The sequence below is a fragment of the Periplaneta americana genome, chromosome 4 (assembly GCF_040183065.1).
Source record: "Periplaneta americana isolate PAMFEO1 chromosome 4, P.americana_PAMFEO1_priV1, whole genome shotgun sequence".
NCBI classification, from domain to species: domain Eukaryota; kingdom Metazoa; phylum Arthropoda; class Insecta; order Blattodea; family Blattidae; genus Periplaneta; species Periplaneta americana.
The window spans coordinates 30,389,820-30,416,608 of NC_091120.1; the positions used below are offsets into that span (position 1 = coordinate 30,389,820).

Sequence of the window (26,789 nt, forward strand, 5' to 3'; positions counted from 1 at the left end):
GTTACAATAAAATTTATTGATCACGTTTTATTTCCAATTCTGGTGTGATTATTATTGCTTAACCTCATCCCACTTTAACTACGTAAGCCTACACTACAAGTAACGGTACACGTAAGTTACTCCATTAATTCATATTTTCATTATTATTGTTGTAAAGGGAAATGCAAATTAATATTTATTGGTTTCATAGTTAATTATCGCTATAATCTTGAATGAGTGAAGCGATTATAGTAAATTTCAGTTCGTTTTGCACAAACAAAAATAATATTAACCTATTTCTTGCAGGTATCTTCGAGTTTATGGTGGAATTTAATATACTTCATTAAAATAATAAATTAACTTTATGCATTTAATATTTCAATAATGGAAGGAAGGTATTAATTTTTCCAATAGAACACAACGAAAGTGTAACATATTTTGTCGTCTACTAGGAGAGAGATCTGCGATGATGAGCTGATAGTAGCGATCCTAGAGGTGGGCAACTACCCATGTTTGCATTTTTAGTACATATTGAGCTTCGCGACTGTATATAGTAGACTGTGATCTCATGTTATTTATTTCAATTATGTACAGTTATTCTAAGTTACGAAATCTTTCCACGCCGACCAAATGCTATTTCGAGAATGATGAGCGAGACTCGAAGCGCACGAAAGTTACGAGACGAGGCTCGAAAGACAAATTCAACTAACACAGCGAGCGAGAGCGACAGTTACTTTTGTTCATCTCTAGTGGGCAGCCAGGTAGGTAAACGACATGTCCAACAACACTTCGCGGCAACGAAGACGCTGAAAACGTGTATTTTCGCCAAAAGTTTGAAATATATTTTGCTACTGCATCACAATATATTCTCTAAGAGAAAGTAGACTAAAAACAATTACGTAATTTTGGTCGGAAATCACTGCCAGGTGACACGAGTATTCTTCTACTTGTTTGGACAGCGATAACAAGTGCATAAACAAACATTCCTATAGATAAAACACGTATCAGTTTCTCTCTCTACGACTTGTATTGCTGTACAAGAAACAGTCTTTAGTCTTACGAATTTTCCGAAAGAATGATCAACAGTAAACTCGCTTTCAAAATACGAACTTCGACAGAGTAAATAGAGAGCCAGTAAAACAATAAAGTAAACACTCAAACAAATAACATAAAAATCGTCGAAGTAGAATGTCGCACTAAAACAAAACTCGCAATATTGTGACCATCACGGGCCGACACTAGCATTAGGTCCGTTTGTAAACAGCAAGGGATTTCACATACAATAAGCATAGCTCGCGCAAGGAACGATTACCGAAAAGCAATGGTGGCGTTGCTGTCTGTTTTGACGTGTGTATGTAGGCACGCCGAGGGGGGAGAGCTGCGAGCCGATGGAAGTACTGTCTCTTCCAAGAAGATGAACAAATGAGGACATCGCTGTGGCAATGAAGAACGTAGGAAGAGAAAAATTCGAAACTATTTAAACGCACAACATACGTTTACGAATGAACTAATAATAACGTGCGATATAAGACACGTATTCATATGCAATGGAACAAACTAAAGTCGTAATGTAACTATCACAACGCAAGACTGATTCTATCGATGTCGTTTCTCTTCCGACTGTACTCTTGATTATCATTCAAGCTATCTCGTGACCTTTCCTGTCGCTCTCTCTTCCTTATCGTATTGTTTCATTCGCATTCCTTCCGTCGGTATTCCCTGCTTGCGAGACCATAAGGACAGGAGTGAAACATCTTTTTTGATGGGGTGTCCTTAAATTTCTGGTAGAACCTGTAGTTGTACATATCAGCCAGAACTTCTATCAAAGGTAAGACTCCGCATTAAATAGTGCAATTAAGAATAGTTGGTAATGAATTTTAACATATAAAAGATATGCAAAAAGTTAATTCATCCTCATTATAAAAAAAAAAAATTCCTTTCCACGACATAGGTACCCGACCCGTAAAATTAATACCATTAAATTAAAATAGTCACGTGCACTTAACTCCACTATCACTGTCACTATCAATATTAGGTGTACTTTTTTTAGTAGGTTATTTTACGACGCTTTATCAACATCTTCGGTTATTTAGCGTCTGAATGAGATGAAGGTGAAAATGCCGATGAAATGAATCCGGGGTCCAACACCGAAAGTTACCCAGCATTTGCTCATATTGGGTTGAGGGAAAACTCCGGAAAAATCCTCAACCAGGTAACTTGCCCCGACCGGGAATCGAACCCGGGCCACCTGGTTTCGCAGCCAGACGCGCTGACCGTTACTCAGCAGGTGTGGGCTATTAGGTGTACTACTGATATTATTATAGGTATCCACATCCAGGCTTTCGCGTTTCAAGCTGCTTGTGGTAGACAGTGTACAATTCTACTACAAGGCTACTGTAGAGCAATTAAACGACAATACAATCACGGAGTAACCAGCTAGGGGATGTCAAAGCGCCTGCACTGCGTGCTCTCAAGAACCCGCACAATATTTCCTTAAGAGCGATACTGTGTACTTTATTTTGCTGAAAAGTGAACCGTTGGGTTTGTATTGCTTGTAGTATGAACACGTAATACAGATGCTTTGACATCCATGAGCTAGACTATTATTTTTTGTGTGTGCAATGAGAGGACCCTTAGCTTGCCGTTATTCTCCCCTACTCTACGAGCGAGCCTCATAGATGTCACCAATGCCGAGAAGTGAAGACCACTTAGTTCGTCAGAGATTATCCAGAATGCACCACAGACGGTAGGTTTACATTGCACTCGTAATGGATGTTGATGAAGATGGGGCATTTTTGGGACGTCACATGAAAACAGTAACCGGAGAAAACCCCGGAACACAGACATATCCAATACAAGTTATAAGTTCAGAGTAGATCAACCAGGGCTTGAACTCGGGCCCCCTAGCTTATAAGAAGACCAGCAGCGCACTAGCACTGAGTCATCGGGGCGGTGACCATTCTCCGAAAATGGGACAAATTACGATATTAACCCCTTCAGGCCTGGTGTATATTATAGTGTACATTGTTTCTTTTTTTCTTTTTTGGAATGTCTTCGATACTTCTAAATATTTTGAAAAATTCAATGTGATAGAAATGGAAAATATTATTTTTTAAACATTTCTATACCTGAATTAAAAATAAAATGTAAAATTTTGGAGCCCCTAGGGGTCAAAATTGTTCCCAAAATTTGATTTTCTGTGAAGATTTGATTTGGGAATTTTGGATCCCCAGAGTGATTATATGACCAGTTATTTTTCAATCTTTTTAAATATAAATTCAGATCTGAAGGGATTAAAGAAGTTAACTCCTGACGTCATATTACGTCATCAATTAGAAGTCAAACATCGCAACAAAAAATTGTACCGGTATCGTAAACTGTAACAGACATAAATTCTCACTCGTAGGAGGAAGAACAATGTTCATTACTTAACCGGAAACCGAAACAGGATCTACTGAACTTACAGCTACAAACGTTGAAGTTGGAGTTATAGCGGGGGTCTTGCATTATTTATTTCTTTGATGACATTTACTGTACAGTTACTCAGCGTCATTAATGTGCAGTGATGACGAGAATGTGAGGGGAAACAGTGACGTGCGTAAAAATGTATCCGTGACCCTTTTGTACGTCATAAATCTCGCCGGTAATAAAAACACATACAAATATCGCCTATAAGTTTAGTTACTCAACTCGGAAAGAAATACAAAGGCGCAGATCGTTGTTTGGAAACACTTTCCCTCAAGTCAGGAGTACGGTCTCTCATAAAGTTGTTTTCAAGGACCATAAAACTTCTGTAGTCTCGTACACATAACCGGGATTTTCACAAGAACTAGCATTAAATGCAAAATAATTTAAACAAAATAACAGTTACGTTACAAAATCGTATGTAGACCTATAGATTTGGTTCGCAAATGGCGATATTAACCTGTGCAATCATCAATCATCATCACCATAATCAACAACAATGACAGCAAACAACAGAGGTCGTCCTGGTTCGTCTACAAATTATTTTTAAAACTAGCTTTACTTAGACATACCAACAGGTTATTTTGTTTTAGATAATATGTAATGACATATACAGTTTTTCTTATACACGCGTTAAGCTCACGTTTTATAGACTCATTCCATTTCATTTTTTATTATATCCGTTCTTCATAATGTTTAACAACTCTTATTGTCCATTAATGTATAACTTGCTACGTCTCCAGAGAATATTAATTAATATTCCTCTTTGTTTTTTATATCCATTCTTTCATTCATTTTTGCAGACACATTACGTTAGTAGTCGCTTTAACTGCGAGGTCGTTGCGCGACTGTTTTTACATTGGATTGTTATCACTTCTAGGTACGTCAGCGAAACATGCACAACCAGTAGGAATTTGTCTTACGAAACATTATCTGTAGCTTCATTTCGAGTTAATTTTTAAGAGATATTCTTTGCTTTTCAACCGATTCCTACTGAGAAAAGCACTAAAACTCATTCGGCCGATTCCGGGAATTGAACTCGGGACCACTCACACATTTTACCACCGAGTTATTTTGCTCGGTAAATAGGCTTAGTGGTTCTTTTTGTGTGCAATCCAGAAAACTAAAGTTCATCTTGTTATATGGATCAGTAGGTATAGGCCAGGAATGCCAGAAATCAGACTCTAAGGCCCGATTGTATAAACCATTTAATCTTAGATCAGAGGTTAAATTGATCCTTGTTTCAGCTGAACTTGGAATTTTGTGTTGTATAAAGTCTAATCTGAGATTAATTTGTCTCAAACTAAAGTCAACTTTGACTGAAGAAATTTCTCCGATTAAGTTAGATGATCCAAGTTCAGTTATTTCTTTTCTGTTTGAAATATACGAGTGACAGATTGTGCAAATAAAATATACATTATTATTAATATTAATAGATATGATAGGTACATTTATATATATTTCTTTCAATTTCTTGCCTTAATACACAAACAATCTTATATTTTATAAGGCTCTATCGTGTTCAGCAGTATCAAATAACATAACCTATAATTAACTTATATTATGTTTATAACAACCATTAATTATTAATGGATATGATAGGTACATTCATAAATTTTCAATTAACTGTATTACTAAACGAAAATTGTCGTTTTATAAAGCTTTATTATGTTTAGCAGTATCAAACACCATAACATGATAACAACTCGGAGAACAGTCAACCTTCTTCTTATTGTCCGCCATTATTTACATTGCACAAAAAACCAGTGTCTCCAACAGAGTGTACGGAAAGTCGCCAAAAAAGTATTTGGAAAGTCGCTAGATTTCTCATTATCAACAAAGAAAGATTAAATTTTGTCACTATGGGGTGCTAAAAAGGTCACTAAATCCCTATTTAAGCAATATAAAAGTTAAAAAAAACTGTTGTTGAAAAAGAGTTAAAGTCGCTAGATTGACAACACTGAACAAACCTGTCCGCGCATCACGTATTTCACCTGTTTATGCGATGTTGCCAAATCCTTTTCACGTGAACTTAGATTGCATTTGAACCAAGGTAATTTGATCGCAGAAAAGTTTTATACAATAGAAGAAGTGTCTGAACTCGGTTCATTTTTCGATCTTCGATCAAAGTTGATCTTTAGTCAGGGAGTTTTATACAATTGGGCCTAAATGTGCAGTTTTGTGCGAGGATCGCCGGACTGTGCAGACTGCATCATTCGAGCGTTGCTCTTACCCGTTCTTAGCTGGAGGGGTGTACAATAATCTATTCTGCGCTTCTAAGGTTGGATTAAATAGGAATTTTGACATTATAAACACACTTTAGCAGAAGGAAAGAAAACACGGTTATTATCAGTGTCTATATTTGACAATTGTAATACAAGAAACTTTAGGCTTAGTTATACTTCACAAAGTAGTAGTTTGTAAAGCACAATTTAATAATATAATTTTATATAGTACAGACGTGGACAAATTATTAACAAAATTGACGATTTTTATGATAATTCTGTTTACAAAATTTGACTTTTCAATTTAGACTACAGTTGACAATTTTGGATATTTCCATCATTACAGTAGACAGAAATATGCAAAAATGTCAACTGTAGTTTAAATTGAAGAGTCAAGTTTTGTAAAAATATATAATAAAAATCTTCAATTTTGCTAATAATTTGTAAATTAGCAAACATGTCAACTGCATTGAAGAGTCAAATTTTGTAAATATATAAAACAAAAATCTTCAGTTTTGCTAATAATTTGGAAATATCCAAAATGTCAACTGTAGTCCAAATTGAAGAATCGAATTTTGTAAAAATATACAATAAAAACCTTCAGGTTTGCTAATAATTTGTAAATATTCAAAAATATCAAATGTAGTCCAAATTGAGGAGTTAAATTTTGAAAAGTATACAATACAAATTTTAAATTTTACTAATAATTTGGAAATACACAAAAATATCAACTGTAGTCTAAATTGAAGAATCATATTTTGTAAAAATATATAATAAAATTCTTTAATTTTGCTAATAATTTGTCCACGTCTCTATTTGAAGAAAAAAAATATTGCAGTCATTTCGAAACAACAAAAAACGAACAAGTATTTCACTTTACATAGTAGGTACTAATTATTTTAAAGTAATAGACCCTACTCTTTCATTGTTCGTCGAGCATAATTATTTATTGGGACCATTGGTACACAAATGTTGAAGAAAATATTATACTCCCAATTAATTACATGCAGTAGGAGATTGTGAAGTTTTTACACTGAAATAATTTCCTTGCTGTATGTCAATATAAAATAAAATTAATATTAATAAATAATATAAATTAAGCTTAGAATTTAAATTCACATATAGTTTATTTGGAAAACGTTGAGAGCAAGTATCGACAAGTTGGATGCGTTACTGAAAGAAATTAAAAGTGTAGTTCAAAAAGCTGTGAAGCGACGATATTCTCTTAATGTCAGGTTTAAAGGTTTATTAGTGACGTGAGATGGAAAATTTGCCATTATATATTTTTCCAGAAAATTTTTCCGCCTTGCAAATAGTTGCTTTCTTCGCTCCTTACAACGTCGAGAGTCTCATATGTTTTCCTCACTATAGGCCTATTCTCATCACTTACCAACTTATGAAATGAAAGTCGTAAATCGTCTAATCTTTGATGGTTGTGTTATACAGACTCCAAAACAACGTCATTGTCAAGTTCGTTTTGCCGTGAGAGTACTGATTAAGAAATAAGCGCTGGCAATATCATATTTTGAGAACTTTACTAATTATACCTAAATATTTAACGAAATTAACTTCATTAATAACTGAACAATAGATAGCAATATTATTTAAAATCAAATCTTGGCCTTGCAAACTACTATTCAAAGCTTATGTGTTCGAAAAAAAAATATCAACTAGGAAGGCCAGTCTAATGGCGAAGTGCATCAACATTGATTAAAAACGCAGTAATCATAGATTACGAAACGACGGTTAAACAGTAGCCGTGGTTAAAATGTAATTTATGTGCACCATTCATAATCACCGATTACTAAAACATGGCTAGCTGACACCTCATTTAACCAGAGTAAAGTCTATGACGGTACATTGTTTCTACAAAATGACTAAAGGAAAGCATCCATACCGCTGCAAAGATAATAGTCAACGTCTAAAAACGACTGCGCTCACTATGTTCTACATCGAAATGAACGTATCCTACATTTTCGCGTTGCATTTGTTTGCCTTTGGGCGCTGTTATATTTGTGAGTTCCATTTCTTTGTTTTTCAGTACTTTTAGGTTAAAATCGTACAAAATGGAAAATTGAATCCAAAAATGATTATATCCCAATGTTAGGTTGAAGTATCGATAGACTTAATTACTAGATTTAAATGTAGGCCTATTATATAAAAAATATGGAATATCCATAAAGGAAAATGATGCAGAAAATTGGTAGGAATGTGTGTACAATCTTGGACTACACCAGGGAATTGTGCATTATCCTAAGATCCATCCATAACCTCTCTTTGTTCAGCCAGTGACATAGGGAAAGAGATATTGGTATTCGAGTATTCCCTCTTAAAATACAGAAAATAATAGTTACATAGAATCGTAATATAAGCAGCCGATCCGTAGGAGAAATATGATTGTTCTTGTGTTATTTCAATTGATCCATTTGTAGATTTTGATAAACGAAATCCCTCCTGAAATTTTCTGTCACCTAATTGCTCGCAAGAATTCTCTCTTTCCACTAAAGAACCTTCACGCTCATGCTCTATCCAAGTAATTCAAGTACTGCACAATAATAATCGTCTTCGAAATAATCACCTGTGGTTATGGCCGCCATTTTGCTTTACTTGCTCTACTAATCACTGGTTATCTCCTTTAACCGCTCATATTTGGCCGGTTAGAGATTACTGTGGTTAACTTCCTATTTAAGTCGTAACCGAGGTCGATCCACCGTAAAAATGCTTAATCGGGGATTAGGTCACAATTTTAACCGATGGTTACACTAACCAACGTTGATGCACGTGGGCATAAAAAGTCGAAGAGAATTGAAAAATAGGATTGGATATTCCGATTTCTCATCTTGCAGGTACGGGTGCATTACAAGTTAAGGCTCATTCACAATGAAAATTAAACATAAATGTTACAGTAAAATCAAGAAGTCATACCATCATTCACGATGGGAACATAAACATAACCGCAAACATACTTGGTAACCATGGAAACATAACAACGACGCCATTTCCTCATATCCTGTCGTATACTTCAGCGCTCCACGATTGTGTTCTGTTTGCAAATCACGTAAGCATAAGCATGAAAGTTTGGAGTTTGCAAACTTTCATGTTAACGTCTTACGGTAATGTTTATGTCAGTGTTTATGTGAATCATTGTGAATGATCCCATTTGGTAGCATGGGCGCAAACTTCTGTGTTTATGTTACGGTTATGCTTAATTTTCATTGTGGATGGGCCTTTAGGTTGTATTCACTGGCTTGAAGTAAAATTATAGTTGTTTTCAATTTTACAGGAATTCGTGTTTTTCGAATGGAGTTAGTAGTGGGGGCGGGGGGAGTGTCATCAAAGAAAAGTCTCGCCCAAAGTTGTCTGCGCCTTGAAGAAGTTTGGAGGCCACTGCCTTAGACTTAAAACGTCGCATCAGGAAGGGATGAGATACAAAATGACTCTCCGCAGGAGAGTTGCATTAAGATTGTACAAACACTTCACAGGTCGTAAGTAATTTGAATTGAATTCAATTCAGAACGGCCGGCGACCCACACACGAATCCACACCCTGAAATGTGACATCATCTGCGCGCCGGAGTCGTGAAGTGAGAATTATGCTGGCTCCGTCCTTTTAAAACCGGATTGCATAAGATGCGGAGGGCACACATTTGCGTTCAGAGCTAACAGAAAAGTCTCAAAGAACGAGGAAAGGCGCGGCTCCTGCATTCGCCACGACTGTGTGCATGTTGTAGTCAAACTTCCGCTTGTCCACTACCGTTCATCTTTAAATGGAAACATGGTACGTGGGAACAGCTGAATTACTGATCTGAAACAATGCCGAGAATAAACAAGACAACTCGGTTACCGCTGCTTTCCAATACTGTTTGCACAGCATGTTTATTTAACGGAGATACTGCAGAGATTGAAAGCTCAAACTGCTGGACTGCGACAAAAAAGTGTGATAACATAAATGATAAAACTCTCTCCATACAGACTACTGTAAATATTGTATTTGAAAGCGGCGATAGTGTGAAGTAAACCGAAACAAGATTAATAAATAAATGCATGAATAACGAATACAATTAATAATTTTAAAAGGGACTTAATGAGCACATACCGAAACCTCCCCTCATATTTCGCGCATTGTTACATCTCCACAGCAGATAGACGAATAAAAACATTAGCTGCACTGAGCTGGCGCAGTTCTTTAAACATGCAAAGTAAGTTTCCACATTCTCACAGTTAGCATTATCAGATAATATTTTTATATTTATCTATCTGCTGTCCACACCTGTGGAGTAACGGTCAGCGCGTCTGGCCGCGAAACTAGGAGGCCCGGGTTCGAATCCCGGTCGGGGCAAGTTACCTGGTTGAGGTTTTTTCCGGGGTTTTCCCTCAACCCAATACGAGCAAATGCTGGGTAACTTTCGGTGCTGGACCCCGGACTCATTTCACTGGCATTATCACCTTCATTTCATTCAGACGCTAAATAACCTAGATGTTGATACAGCGTCGTAAAATAACCCAATAAAAATAATAAAAAATAAATCTATCTGCTGTCGACATGTATGCTCAGTTTGAGGGGAGGTTTCGACATAAAGAGATTAACAGTTCCTTTTGACGTACAACTACGTCTTTCTCCTTCTTAGGTGTGGGGCAAAACTCAGGAATTAATTTTCATATAAAGTGAATTATTCTTTCTTCGCCCATTCTTTCCAACACGGTTTCATTTCTTGTTTGTCTATCCATTTCACACGCTCCATTCTTCTCCATATGTGTATATACACTTTTCAAATGCTTCTAGTTGCTTCTCTTCACTTCGTCGTAATGTCCATGTTTCTGCCCCCATACAACACCACACCCCACACAAAGCACTTCACTAATACAGTATCTTCCTTAGTATCTTTTTCTAGAGGTCCGCAGAAGATGCTCCTTTTTCTATTCCTTTGGCATTGCTATCCTTTTTTGATAACCTGGCAGCAGCTCATGTTACTGCTTATAGTACACCCCAAGTATTTGAAGCTGTCCACTTGCTCTAGTGCCTCATTTAGAATTCCCAAGTTTATCTTCTTTATTTTTCTTCCTATGACCATGGTCTTCATCTTGTTTGAATTTAACTTCGTGAAAATATAAATTTATAAGTAGAGGAATATTTTTCTTCTTTTTCTTCTTCTTCTTCTTCTTCTTCTTCTTCTTCTTTTCTTGGCGCTACAGTTCATTGTGAACCTTGGCCTCTTCCACGATTTTCCGCCAGTTGTCTCGATCCTGCGAAATTGCTTTCCAATTCCTATCCACCGTTTTTGCCATTTTCCATTAGACAGCCCGGCTTCTATTCGTGTTGGTTTCGTAACTGTAGGCTTTTTACTGTGATGGGTAGTCGGCCCATCGCCAAACCCCCTGCCCGGAGGACCGGGTAATTTTTGATCAGGATTATCTTCTCCTAGCCTTTGGACAACCAACTCCATATGTTACAAGGCAGCAACAGCTGGTTTTGGTCCACCCCGGCTATTTTATTTCCCCGGTACCCGCCATATCTGATGAGCATTCCCCAATCCGCCACCTGGGGAGGCGTCTGATGGGAGACCAGCAACTCCACACAGGATAAGTAGAGGAATTCTCCTATAAAATGGGCATCACTATGCAAGAAACAGTTAAAAAAAAAAAAAAAAACAGGGCGCGGCTTACACAAGGGACACACAAGATATCTCTAGGAAATGGAGATAAATCTCAACTACAGTAGAACTTGGTTATAGCGACCTCGTTTTGTGCGACACCTCGCCTATAACGTCAAATATTCTGTGGTCCCAACTAATTCCCCATAAGACATATGCTTTTCTACCTTGCTTAATACGACAAACGTAGTCTATATGTGTCTACCTCGCATATAACGTTATTTTCAACCTCGGTTTGGAATAAGATTTTCTAAGAACGAAAGTATTTTGCTGAAATCTGGCAAATTCTTTACTGTTCCCTTCTATCATAGACCTCTGGAATGCAGGCAGATTCCCCATCCCATCGTAACCTGCCCGAATTCATGCGGCATTAATGGTATCTGCAGGAAGTTTTCACTAAGTGCACCCATTTTAACGCAGTATGGCCACTAAAAGAAGTGAGTGACACTTTAGAAGCCATCAGAATTGTGAATATTTCTATGAAGCTAGGAGAAGGAGCAGTGAAATTGCAACTGAAATAATGAACATAGAATTTAATTTAGAAAGTATATATTGGGCAAGTAGGAGACAACAGAGTAAAATGACTGATTACTTCACTCCTCAGTAAATAAGTTTGGTGAGTAATGAACAAACTGTTTTAATACAGAATAGTGTATTTATAATTGTACATGTATTTTATTGTGTTCATGGTATGCTTAAAAGTGAATACATAAATCTAAAATAAGCCTAATTATGTTTATTATTTTTCATTTTCCACCTCACTAGATTGATAATATGAATCTCGGTTACTACGATACTCGTTTATAACAACATAATTTTCAAGGTTCCTTGGATGTCGTTATAACCAAGTTCTACTGTATATTCCTGGAAACGAATCAAGGACCGTTGGATTTGTAGCGTAAATGCACAGTCACGTTCTGTCTTACAACTTCCACCAATTAATTACTTTTAAATGTTTTGGTTTCTGTTCAGAGAAGTTGAAGTTTCAGAAATATCGTATTTCTCTTCATACTTGTAACTGTCAGCTAAGCTGCACTATTACATTGTAGAAATCTGATAAAGTGGAAGAACACGACTCTGGGCTCCGCCTATGAAAACTCATCACAATGGCTACAGAGAAATATCCGTGCTCTGAGTGGGAATCGAACAGATGTCTATTCTTTCCACTTCAATCGTGACAACAATCTCGATATAACGAATTCTTATTGTTACCGCAACGAAAGAAGCGACTTTTGACGTTTCTAGTGAAGCACACGTATCTCGAATCCAAGACTTTTTAGATAAATTCTTGTTCCAAAGAACGCCTCAATTCTATGATAATATTTGGCTCTATACAGTCTTATATTTATCAACCCCGTAATTTTAACGGATTCCCAAGGGAGAACGAAATGATTGGTTAGAATTTCTCGTATAAAAGGCCTATACAGTTTCCTACTTTTAAAACTGAGAGTCTAACATAATTCCCGGAGACAAAGTAGGAAAGCGTATCTAGCCAGGTCACGTGAATAATGTCGCTTTACGGACCAGTAATCAATTCGTGTGATGTTAAATGTTTCCGCTATTATTGATTAAATTAAGTATAGCGGTATATCCAAACATTCAACAATACAATACAGGGTGATTCACACAGTTCTCCCCCGGTTTATGGAGGTGATTCCTGAGGTTATTTGGAACTAAAATGTAAATAAATTAATGGGATCACATTCATAATTACGGAGTTACAGAAATTCGAAAACGGCAAAAAAAACTTTTATTTCAGGATTTCACTAACAAAAATGCAAAAAATAATTAAAATACAAACTGATTGTGTACGTATCAGTCTCTTTCATTTAGAGTGGATTTAAATCACATTTTCGAAAATGCCTCCCTGAATCTCAAGCCAACGGTCCGCACGGGTGTGAACCGCACGTGTAGCATTTCGCAGCTTCACGCGTTTGTTCCTTATTGTCGCCGCGGCAATTCAGAATGACTTGAAGCAACTCTTCCCGCGTTTGTACCTTAACCTGACACACGATGTTTTTCATCCACCCCAGATGCAATTATAACAAACATGCCTAGCGCTCCATTCACTATGACGCGTTTCGAAAATGTGTTGTAACTCCGTAATTATGAATGCGATCCCATTAATTTATTTTACGTCTTTTTGTTCCAAATAACCTCAGGAATAAACTCCATAAACCGAGGAAGAATTTCGTGAATCACCATGTATGTATGTATGTATGTATGTATGTATGTATGTATGTATGTATGTATGTATGTATGTATGTATGTATGTATGTATGTATGTATGTATGTATGTATGTATGTATGTATGTATGTATGTATGTAAGTATGCATGTATGTAGTATGTATGTATGTAAGTATGCATGTATGTAGTATGTATGTATGTGTGCGCGCGCGTGTGTATGTATGTATGTATGATTTTTTTTATTTTTTATTGAACAACATGCTCCATTACAGAGTAATACTAAATGATGTATGTATGTATGTATGTATGTATGTATGTATGTATGTATGTATATATGTATGTATGCATGCATGCATGCATGCATGCATGTATGATTTTTTATTTATTATTTTTATTGAACATGCTCCATTACAGAGTAATATTACATGATGTATGTATGTATGTATGTATGTATGTATGTATGTAAGTATGTGTGCGTGTGTGTTTGTATGTATGTATGTGTGCATATGTAAGTATGCATGTATGTAGTATGTATGTATGTATGTATGTGTGCGTATGTATATATGTATGTATGTAGGCCTATGTATTTTTTATTTATTTTTTATTTTTTTATTGAACAACATGCTCCATTACAGAGTAATATTACATGGTGTATGTATGTATGTATGTATGTATGTATGTATGCATGTATGCATGTATGCATGCATGTATGCATGTAGGTAGGTAGGTAGTATGTATGTCTGTATGTATATATGTATGTGTGCGCGTGTGTATGTATGTATGTATATGTGTATGTGTGCGTGTATGTATGTATGTAAGTAGGCTATGCATGTATGTAGTATGTATGTATGTATGTGTGCGCGCGCGTGTGTATGTGTATGTATGTATGTATGTATGTATGATTTTTTTATTTTTTATTGAACAACCTGGTCCATTACAGAGTAATACTAAATGATGTATGTATGGATGTATGTATGTATGTATGATTTATTTATTTATTTTTTTTTATTGAACAACATGCTCCATTACAGAGTAATACTACATGATATATGTATGTATGTATGTATATATATGTATGTGTGCGTGTGTATATGTGTGCATATGTAGTATGTATGTATTTATGTATGTATGTATATAGGCCTATGTATTTTTTTATTTATTTCTTATTTTTTTTATTGAACAACATGCTCCATTACAGAGTAATATTACATGGTGTATGTATGTACGTATATAGGTAGGTAGGTAGTATGTATGTCTGTATGTATATATGTATGTGTACGTGGGTGTATATATGTACTGTATGTATGTATATATGTATGTGTGCGTGTATGTATGTATGTATATATGTATGTATGTATTGTAGGGGAGAGTCGGATAGTATCGGACATCGGGTGATATCGGACAGTGCGTTTCTTTCATCTACCACCATATGGTAGTACCTGAATGACATGGTTACGTTTCTCTATGCGACATCACAGAAACGTACCCATGTCAATCAGGTACTATCATCGTGTGGTAGATGAAAGAAACTGTCTGATATTACCCGATGTCCGATACTACCCGACTCTCTCCTATGTATGTATGTTGTATTTAAACCTTTAATATGCGGGCGCAACCATAAAAGGCGCCGATCTTTCAACCTCAATCCACTATGTTACTTCAAACTCTCGACTGTAGACGACAATGCGTTACTTCAAGTTTAGTAGCTAATTACAAAACTGAAAATAAATACCGACGTTAAAAAGGGTGCCTTACCTCCCAGCCTCCATATGGCTTCATATCGTAAAGCCAGGCACCCGTTATTAATAAATACGTACCTTTCACACTTTGTTGTATTTATATTCATTCCACTACCCCTCACTAGTACGTGGCAGTTATTGTTCGCTAATGTCCTAAAGCAGGATACATCTGCACATTTCAATTATACGGACGGGGGAGGGGGGCGGCTGGTCTGAGTAAATCCAGCACATAAATCAATTCCCTGTTATTGTTCACTGAAACAAAGGTCTCGTCATAAATACTGGGGCAGCGACACTCGTGAACGCCACTCGACATCCAAATAGAATTCAGACGGATAAAAATTCTGCTAGAGGAATAAAACATTAATGAAGAACACCAGCGCCACATTAGCGAGAATTATCGTATAATAAATGCCAATCAGGCAAGCAGCTAGTTGGCTAGAACTGTTAACCTGAGTCTGAACTTGTATTGCAACAAGTTCTTCCTAGCAGTTAGCAGCAAAATTGCCCAATCCTAAAAATATTTCCTTTATTAAGAATTTCTTTATTTGCTTCTGCTAAGTTTTATACCTGTACTGGTATAGGCATTTATACATTTTCCTGAAAATGTTCCTCTCATTGTGCAATTTTTGGTAAAGGTTGAATATGTATGCGCCACTACAAAACATTCCTTGCACATCGCTAGGATTTATAATATGGAGTACCGGTAGTAAAAATTGGAAAGCTGTATGCCAAATACCTACATACTTTACTTATATACGTACGAAATTCGTCGTGCGTGAATGAAGAAGATCGCCATATTTCCTTAATGTGACGTAATATGAAGAAGGGAATGATGGGATTTTCAGTGTCACCAAATATGATATGAACCTAACCTCTCACATAATATTACACATCTAATCCAATCTACAGTAACATAACCTCTCACATAATACTACACATCTAATCTAATCTAATCTAACCTAACCTCTCACATAATACTACACACCTAATCCAATCTACAGTAACATAACCTCTCACATAATACTACACATCTAATCTAATCTAACCTAACCTCTCACATAATACTACACACCTAATCCAATCTAACATAACCTCTCACATAATACTACACATCTAATCTAATCTAATCTAATCTAATCTAATCTAACCTAACCTCTCACATAATACTACACACCTAATCCAATCTACAGTAACATAACCTCTCACATAATACTACACATCTAATCTAATCTAACCTAACCTTCACATAATACTACACACCTAATCCAATCTAACATAACCTCTCACATAATACTACACATCTAATCTAATCTAACCTAACCTCTCACATAATACTACACACCTAATCCAATCTAATACTACACATCTAATCCAATCTAACATAACCTCTCACATAATACTACACATCTAATCTAATCTAACCTAACCTCTCACATAATACTACACACCTAATCCAATCTAATACTACACACCTAATCCAATCTAACATAACCTCTCACATAATACTACACATCTAATCTAATCTAACCTAACCTCTCACATAATACACATTTAATCTAATCTAACATAACCTCTCACATAATACTACACATCTAATCTAATCTAACCTAACCTCTCACATAATACTACACACCTAATCCAATCTAACATAACCTCTCACATAATACTACACATCTAATCTAACCTAACCTCTCACACAATACTACACACCTAATCCAATCTAACATAACCTCTCACATAATACTACACATCTAATCTAATCTAACCTAACCTCTCACATAATACTACACACCTAATCCAATCTAACATAACCTCTCACATAATACTACACATCTAATCTAATCTAACCTAACCTCTCAAATAATACTACACACCTAATCCAATCTAACCTAACCTCTCACATAATACTACACACCTAATCCAATCTAACATAACCTCTCACATAATACTACACATCTAATCTAATCTAACTTAACCTCTCACATAATACTACACATCTAATCTAATCTAACTTAACCTCTCACATAATACTACACATCTAATCTAATCTAACTTAACCTCTCACATAATACTACACATCTAATCTAATCTAACATAACCTCTCACATAATACTATACACCTAATCTAATCTAACATAACCTCTCACATAATACTACACATCTAATCTAATCTAACTTAACCTCTCACATAATACTACACACCTAATCCAATCTAATACTACACACCTAATCCAATCTAACATAACCTCTCACATAATACTACACATCTAATCTAATCTAACCTAACCTCTCACATAATACACATTTAATCTAATCTAACATAACCTCTCACATAATACTACACATCTAATCTAATCTAACCTAACCTCTCACATAATACTACACACCTAATCCAATCTAACATAACCTCTCACATAATACTACACATCTAATCTAACCTAACCTCTCACACAATACTACACACCTAATCCAATCTAACATAACCTCTCACATAATACTACACATCTAATCTAATCTAACCTAACCTCTCACATAATACTACACACCTAATCCAATCTAACATAACCTCTCACATAATACTACACATCTAATCTAATCTAACCTAACCTCTCAAATAATACTACACACCTAATCCAATCTAACCTAACCTCTCACATAATACTACACACCTAATCCAATCTAACATAACCTCTCACATAATACTACACATCTAATCTAATCTAACTTAACCTCTCACATAATACTACACATCTAATCTAATCTAACTTAACCTCTCACATAATACTACACATCTAATCTAATCTAACTTAACCTCTCACATAATACTACACATCTAATCTAATCTAACATAACCTCTCACATAATACTATACACCTAATCTAATCTAACATAACCTCTCACATAATACTACACATCTAATCTAATCTAACTTAACCTCTCACATAATACTACACACCTAATCCAATCTAACATAACCTCTCACATAATACTACACATCTAATCCAATCTAACATAACCTCTCACATAATACTACACATCTAATCTAATCTAAACTAACCTCTCACATAATACTACACATCTAATCCAATCTAACATAACCTCTCACATAATACTACACATCTAATCTAATCTAACCTAACCTCTCACATAATACTACACACCTAATCTAATCTAACATAACCTCTCACATAATACTACACATCTAATCCAATCTAACATAACCTCTCACATAATACTACACATCTAATCTAATCTAACCTAACCTCTCACATAATACTACACATCTAATACAATCTAACTTAACCTCTCACATAATACTACACATCTAATCTAATCTAACATAACCTCTCACATAATACTACACATCTAATCTAATCTAACTTAACCTCTCACATAATACTACACACCTAATCCAATCTAACATAACCTCTCACATAATACTACACATCTAATCCAATCTAACATAACCTCTCACATAATACTACACATCTAATCTAATCTAACCTAACCTCTCACATAATACTACACATCTAATCCAATCTAACATAACCTCTCACATAATACTACACATCTAATCCAATCTAACCTAACCTCTCACATAATACTACACACCTAATCCAATCTAACATAACCTCTCACATAATACTACACATCTAATCCAATCTAACATAACCTCTCACATAATACTACACATCTAATCTAATCTAACATAACCTCTCACATAATACTACACATCTAATCTAATCTAACCTAACCTCTCACATAATATTACACACCTAATCCAATCTAACAGAACCTCTCACATAATACTACACATCTAATCTCATCTAACCTAACCTCTCACATAATACTACACACCTAATCCAATCTAATACTACAAATCTAATCTAATCTAATCTAACCTAACCTCTCACAATACTACACACCTAACCCTATCTAACATAATCTCTCGTCCACACCTGTGGAGTAACGGTCAGCGCGTCTGGCTGCGAACCTAGATGGCCCGGGTTCGAATCCCGGTCGGGGCAAGTTACCTGGTTGAGGTTTTTTCCGGGGTTTTCCCTCAACCCAATACGAGCAAATGCTGGGTAACTTTCAGTGCTGGACCCCGGACTCATTTCACCGGCATTATCACCATCATATCATTCAGAAGCTAAATAACCTAGATGTTGATACAGCGTCGTAAAATAACCCAATAAAATAAATAAATAAACATAACCTCTCACATAATATTACAAATCTAATCTATTTTCTTTGCATTGTTTCCATGCTGCTACGCCGACTCGGTAGCCTCCTATAGGATGAAGCGGGAAGCATGCTAAGAAGAGGAAAACTTCGCAAGTCATTCGAACCACTGTTAATATAATTTAAGATTTTGCTGCTGAAGTGCGTTTTGTACAGTAATCAATGCGTTAATGTAGTGAACATCCCATATACAGTGTAATAAGAAGTTAAATATGTTCTGACAGTGATGAAATTGTGAAAAATAATTTACAGTGGCGCGAACATATTGAACCTTCAACCAATTTTTTCATCTTATCAATTTTGCTACGATTCATAATTTACTGACATAATTATAAATTTTCCTAAAAATTTTCCCCTTATTAAGCAATTCTTCATAATTTTATAATATAAGTTAACTATCACTCTCTTCTTATCGTGATCGGTAGATGAGAATTGCTGCTCAAACAGCCACCATTTACATAATATAATATCGTGTATTAATTTCAAAACTTTCCACCTTGAATAATTTTATATAAGAAGGGTACAGGATTTTAAGGGGAGAAAAACACTCTACAGTATTTAGTTCTCGAGAGGGAAGTTCACTACCGCTGCTACGTATATTTTACAGAAACCACTGAAGCGAAAGAAGGTAGAAAATTGTGCCTTCTTCAGTGTAACTTCTCTGGAGAAATGTCTTTAATTTTAACATTAAAGGGTGAATCTTGGAGATCTACCCAACCAAAGACACAAGGATAATCCTTTTAGCATGGTTATTAATTTCAATTGTATGCAGGATGTTATTTCAAACCTGGAGGGCTCTGGCGGTGCAAGAGCACTATTTCTTGAGGCCGGGCGGCACCAGGGAAATTTTCTGATTTTCATATTATCATAAAATTTTGCATTTATAAAAATGCCATATTTTATTCATATTTAAACAATTTCATAAAGAGGTCTACTCCGCAGATCTAACAACCTCTGTATCTAGATGCAAACCCATGTATTTTCGTCTGACACTTCATAAGTATTCCTGCGGAAGTGGTAATGATGATCAAGACGACAACGACGAAGAAGAAAACTAATACCGGTACTACCGAAATCCCAGACCCGGGGCACTTTTTGTTTAGAAATACGCCATGATTGTATGTACATCGTTAAAATACTAGTGCTCCAACCACGAGAAAGTCTTTCCGGGATGAAACGCAGCGGGGTGATGCTGTGAAGGAATGTTGATGTCATAAGATGTCATAAGGTCACACACGTGGGTACTCGTTTCTCTATTGGCTAGCTCTCACAGCACAAACAATAACATTGTCACACACATGTTTATACTACCCTAGTTACAAAATTAGATCACTGTTAATCTCCTGGTCTTTTAATCTCTCCATACAGGAAATAACAAATGCAGGAGAGCGCATGGTTTTTAAACTGACGTTATAACGGTAATATTATCTATCTACTTCGCTCCAATAGATGACGCAATAGTAAGCACATTTCTTTCACGGTTGATCTCCTGGTTGGAGAACAGTACGACCATTTTGATCCAAGGAACATTCATTTTGGTGCAATTCGTTTGATTAATAAGTAACCGAATGCAAAACAGTTGCCAATCCTGTGTGATGTGGGGAGATATCGAAAATTGGCCCATTAAATTAGAATGTAAAATGTTTAACATAAAATGAACTTACCTATGGCTGTCGATTTATTAATACAAAATTATTTTCCTCACAGATTTTTAACACACACTTAGAAGCTCTTCACATGTCTAAATGTGGTCTTATTTCTGGTCACAAATGAAGCGAACACATCTAATTGATAAACGAATATCAAACGCAAAAACACAATATTTCACTGAAATATCGCAGAGTAATTATTGTATCTTGTGATATCGATTTTCATCAGCTGTTCCGCGTTACTGTAAAGCTCCCACTGACGGCAATGACTCACTTTATCAACAGCACTTTATTCGATATAAAGCTCTCTACACCACTTCGACGTAACTTCACTTGAACCGAGACCTGGCACATGTGAGAAAGGGTAAATCAGAACTGAAGCGATAGGCTTTCAGTGACTTTAGACTTGTATCTCTCCAGCCACGTGTTTTAAAAATAAACAAGCACTCCTTCATGCCTCGTGCTGATAAGGATTACATCACTGTACTTTCTGAGTAACAGGAAGAAAACACATTCATGACCGTCAGGGCCAAGGATGGGACATCTCAGCATGAACTTCTCGACAGAACTGGTTCGTAAAGTGTCAATTGAAACAGCGATTCTCTTGGTGTTTAATGGTAATGGACATGGAGCTGTTGCTTCAGGTGACGAAAGATAACATAAAATTAGAAGCTAACAAATAACGCAACAATTGAAGACCTCGGTGCAAAAATCGGTCAAGTCCAGAAATAAAAATTTTACAGGAGATAAAAAACTTTCACAAAAATTGAATGTGCGTTAATTTCAAACTGATTTTTACACGATAATTTAGGAAATCAGTGGCTTTTTTATGTGGTTACCAATATTTTTGTTAGTTCTCTTTCGACCATAGAATTTTTTTTTAATGGTGGACTTGAATGTTTCCTGTCCTGAAAATACAACAGATTTCTTTGTCATGTTTGAACTTCATTTATTTCTTGTTTGAAAACAAATCTACGAAACTTACTTCAGTTTCAGATGAGTTCCTGTTGAGTGGCTATATATAACACACATATATATATATATATATATATATATATATATATTTGCCTATATACAGGGTGTACCAGAATAACTATTCCTAATTTTCTGATGTCATAAAGGACATGAAAATAAACATTTCTCTCTTAATAAAGTTGTCATTAGATTATATTTGCCTTGAAATACCAGTCGTTACCAAATTTGTTAAAGGCGCGACCCACTTCTGGCTGAGACACTTGTTTGCAACCATCCACTACCTTACCGGTACTTAACCACGTTCGAAAAAATAAAAATCTCTGTAAATCGAAAACAACGATAATTTTACTCAAAACCAGTGTATATCACCCAACTTCCAATGTACCGCTACCTGCAATGAGAAATCGGAATATGCAAACCTATTTCGCAATTGTCTTTGGCTTCTTAGACTAGCCTACCTTGCTGATATATTTTTCGAACAATTAAACACTTTGAATAGTAGCTTGAAGGCCGAGATGTTAACATATTAACAGCCAAAGATAAAATCGATACATTTATTAAGAAACTCGATTTCTGGTATACATTGATTCATTCCAGTAGGCCTATATTACAAAACTCATAGAAAATTTAACTATTTACAGTCTGATATCACAAATACAGAGTTTGTTTTTGTGGAGATGCAATTAAATTTGTACAATTTTAAACAACAGCTTTTTGAGTATTTTCCGGAATAAACGAAAAACAATTATGACATTCACAAATTAATATTGAATCCGTTTTCAGACAGTTGCGTTCAATTGGCTGTAGATATTGAGGAAAGACTCATGAAATAGTCCATATACTCGTAAGAACCGGTGGAAAGTTGAAAATACATTTTTCTCGCAGAGCGTAGATCAGTTTTGGCTCAAAAGAGTGCAAGAATATCTCGAGTTTGCAAAAAAAGATACTACATTTTTATTGTATTTGTATATATGCATATATAGCCACATATATATATATATATATATATATATATATATATATACATATATACTGTATATGGATCATATGCGGAGACAAAGAGGGTGGTAGAAAATAGAAGATTGGAGAAAGTTGGGTTTGTAGTGAAAGACCTGCCTTTGAGCAGAATACTATGAATGAATGAATTATTTCAATATTGCCATTATTGCATTATTTATATTAAGAAATTTGTTATGTTTGATCAGAAAGCTGTAACTCAAATACTTCAGCTTAACAGTAGGCCTATTTTCACTGAATATGATTTAGGTTTAGTGTGTATTTAAGCAATTTTAAGTGCACAAATCCATATAGATTTCATGATTTTTACTGCATGAACCTAGCAGTCTATTAATCACACATCTTTTGATTAACTTGTTTGACTTTTAAATAGGCTTCCTGGAACATTGTGAACACCAAATTACAGAAGGCAGTCATTAAAAAGAGGTAAGATTGCATGCTTATGCAAAAACAAGCACGGTAACTTCGAGTCTGCTAATTGGAAAGTCCTGTAGCATATGGTAGCAAAACAACATAAACAATGATTTTCCACGGGTTAGCATCCTAGCGGTATATGGTGTGCATCCCTTTCAATTAAGAGGTTAAATACGGTGGCATCTCAGTATAAAGGCAGCGCTCGCATATGCAAGTGCAATGGCCCTTGGCAAACACGGAAGAGGACAGAGGCGAGAGCCAGCCGTGACGACGGGACGGCTCGTAAAGAATATTTGTGATAAGCCACGGACTGACTGCGACTTCGTAATTGGCCACCGGAGACGTTCCAACGACGAGCCACTACGAGGTATTATGGGAGGATGAGAAATCGTGATTCTCGGCCACAAATCACATTAGGGTTCTTGGGCTGGTGGTTTTGTAACCGAAGAGCCCACAACGAAATAATATTTACAATATAAGTATCATGACGTATCGTATTACAGTACGAGACGGGAAAATTAAGGCTGGTTCACAATAAACCGGGAACGAGAACCAGAATGAAAACGAGAAGCAGAGGACGTGAATATGAACATTTTTGATTCACAATAAACCGAGAACGTAGACGACTATGCATATCGATATGCATGCCAATAATGATATGTAAAGTCGATATTACGCATTCTGATGTTATTTGTGTATAATTGACCAATGGCGTTCTCTCATGAGTACAAGCCAGCCAACATAAACACAGGTCAACCAACTTCGAAATTTCAACTGAAACATTTCATTAGGTACGGTACTATAAATATGCCCGTGCATCTTTATTATCACAACCTATTTTAAGTCTACCATAACGTAAAATAATTAGAGAAGCAACATTTGTAATAGAACAAAAATGAACACAACAGTAGTTATTGAATTGAAGCATGAATATGTAGTGTGTAATACAAACAATACAGTAATAAAATGTGATTCACTTACGATCGGTGTTCAAAGATGCAGCTATTGAAAGCCACGTATTCTCCTTCATTTTCTCATCTTTATACGAGGCGTGCCGCTTATCGTAAACGTGAGGATTTTCCTCAACACTCAATATTAGAATCTCATTAAATAAAACTTGCTCCATGATGCACAGCACAGAACAAAATAATGCATAGGTTATGTCACGGTCTTCTTGCTACAAAATATATGACGACAAAATAGCTTTTAGATGGCAATAGAATGAATCTAGTGGGCTGTGATCGGAAACGTGAACGCCAAAGTTGAAACTTGGCCAACTCTCCGTTCCCGATCCTGGGCTCCGGCAAGCTTTTCGTTAATATTGTGAATGCTCACATTCAAATGTACACATTTTAACAATTTTACCGTTTTCGTTCCGATTCTCGTTTCCGGTTTATTGTGAACCAACCTTTACCAAACCGAAGGCCGAGTTTAATAATTATATTTGGCTGTAATTAATTGCTGATTAATTATCTTCACGAATCATAAACATTTAAGCTTATCAAACCAAATTTTATGTTGCATATAATATTTGCATATTTTTTTGGCTTTTTTTATATAAATGCATAATATTTCATGGTATTTATATTATTGTGGCATATTTTTGCGTTTAAGCTCATTAGAGCTCATTTTATGTTACATAAAAATGCATAGTGTGGATTTTTTTAAATCGAAGCATCATATTCTATTTTTTTTAACTGGTACTGAGTGAAATAAAAATGATTATAATTATTTTTAAGAGAAAAGTATTGAAAATTTCGCGGCACACCTAACGAATCTCACGGCACACTAACATTTCCACTGTCTACAATTAGTGCCATTAGTGATTCTGAATCGGTGTGCCGAGGCACACCTGTTTTCAGAACCACTCTAATTGTAGAACACGGAAATGTTTATCGCGTTATAGCTCGGTTCGGGAAGATTTGGACAGCGATTCACATGTTACAACTTCTCAACAAAAATATAAGTTTAATCTAATCTAGTTTTACATAATAATAATAATAATAATAATAATAATAATAATAATAATAATAATAATAATAATTAATAATAATAATAAAATAATAAAAAAATAATAATAAAATAATAATAATAAAATAATAATAATAATAATAATAATAATAATAATAATAATAATAATAAAATAATAATAATAATAAAAATAATAATAAAATTATAATAATAATAATAATAATAAAATAATAATAATAAAATAATAATAATAATAATAAAATAATAATAAAAATAATAATAATAATAAAATAATAATAATAATAAAATAATAATAAACTAATAATAATAATAATAATATTTAATTTTCCTCAACTTGGCGAGGTTGCCAAAGACAAAGAATGTTAAACAGTAACATTTAAGATGACATTAAAAATGTCTTACAAGAAATGTGTTTACAATAAACTAAAATTTACAATAGATAATATTTCACATAATGAAAATTTGCAGTAAAATAAAAAATACAGATAAAAAATAGAATGAGAAAATTCACCAGTAATTTGAATTGAAATACAAATGTCGCCGTAAAATCTGCAGAGAACTCTTCAGAGCTATCATAGAAATTTCCTTAATTGTTGTTGTTGGGACTCCAAATTTATGACAGAATGACACGAATTATTTTGTAATGATCCCTCTAGCGCCCACTATTAATCCGATGTCTTCTATATCTCTGAGTTTATATGATGTTATTACTTACGTATTATTATTATTATTATTATTATTATTATTATTATTATTATTATTATTATTATTAACTTATTTATTACTGATATTTCGAGAAATATAGAATTTTATAAGTGCATATTTATTAACATATTTTGAGGTTTTTAAAAGCGTACTTGCATGCATATTTAGTGTTTTTTTTGGGCATGAACTTATTGGCCTTATTAATAAACCCATCGGATATACTGTAGTAATATTATGTAAAGATACGCATCAATTTCTGATTTTTTTTTTTTTTGTCAATACCGACTCATTATAAACCACATCTCCCTTTTATGATTTCATTTACTTTTATTTCTATTGTTAATGAACTGCATGGGGTATTCTTACTTTATCATTATTACAAGCTAAACTGTTCATTTATATGTTATGTGAAGGTGCTTTGATAGACATCTAGCCTGTGTACTTTCCTCTAAATCATTCATTCATAGTGTTCTGTCCAAGGGCAGATCTTTCACTGCAAACCCAACTTTCATCAATCTTTCCATTTTCTGCCTTTCTCTTAGT

The 26,789-nt window shown here is 34.9% G+C and overlaps 1 protein-coding gene across 3 annotated transcripts in view; it reads right to left on the reverse strand.

Moving 5' to 3' along the window:
- LOC138697652 (growth arrest-specific protein 2-like) overlaps window positions 1-26,789 on the reverse strand; it is a 385,325-nt gene that overhangs the window by 304,505 nt on the left and 54,031 nt on the right. Inside the window, exon 1 of one of the 3 annotated variants that reach the window (XM_069823085.1) lies at window positions 21,159-21,486. The exons of the other annotated variants lie outside the window; for them this stretch is intronic. The gene's annotated coding sequence lies outside the window, so the exon portion shown is untranslated. Of the gene's footprint in view, window positions 1-21,158; window positions 21,487-26,789 lie in introns of those variants that run through there. 3 annotated transcript variants of the gene reach the window in all.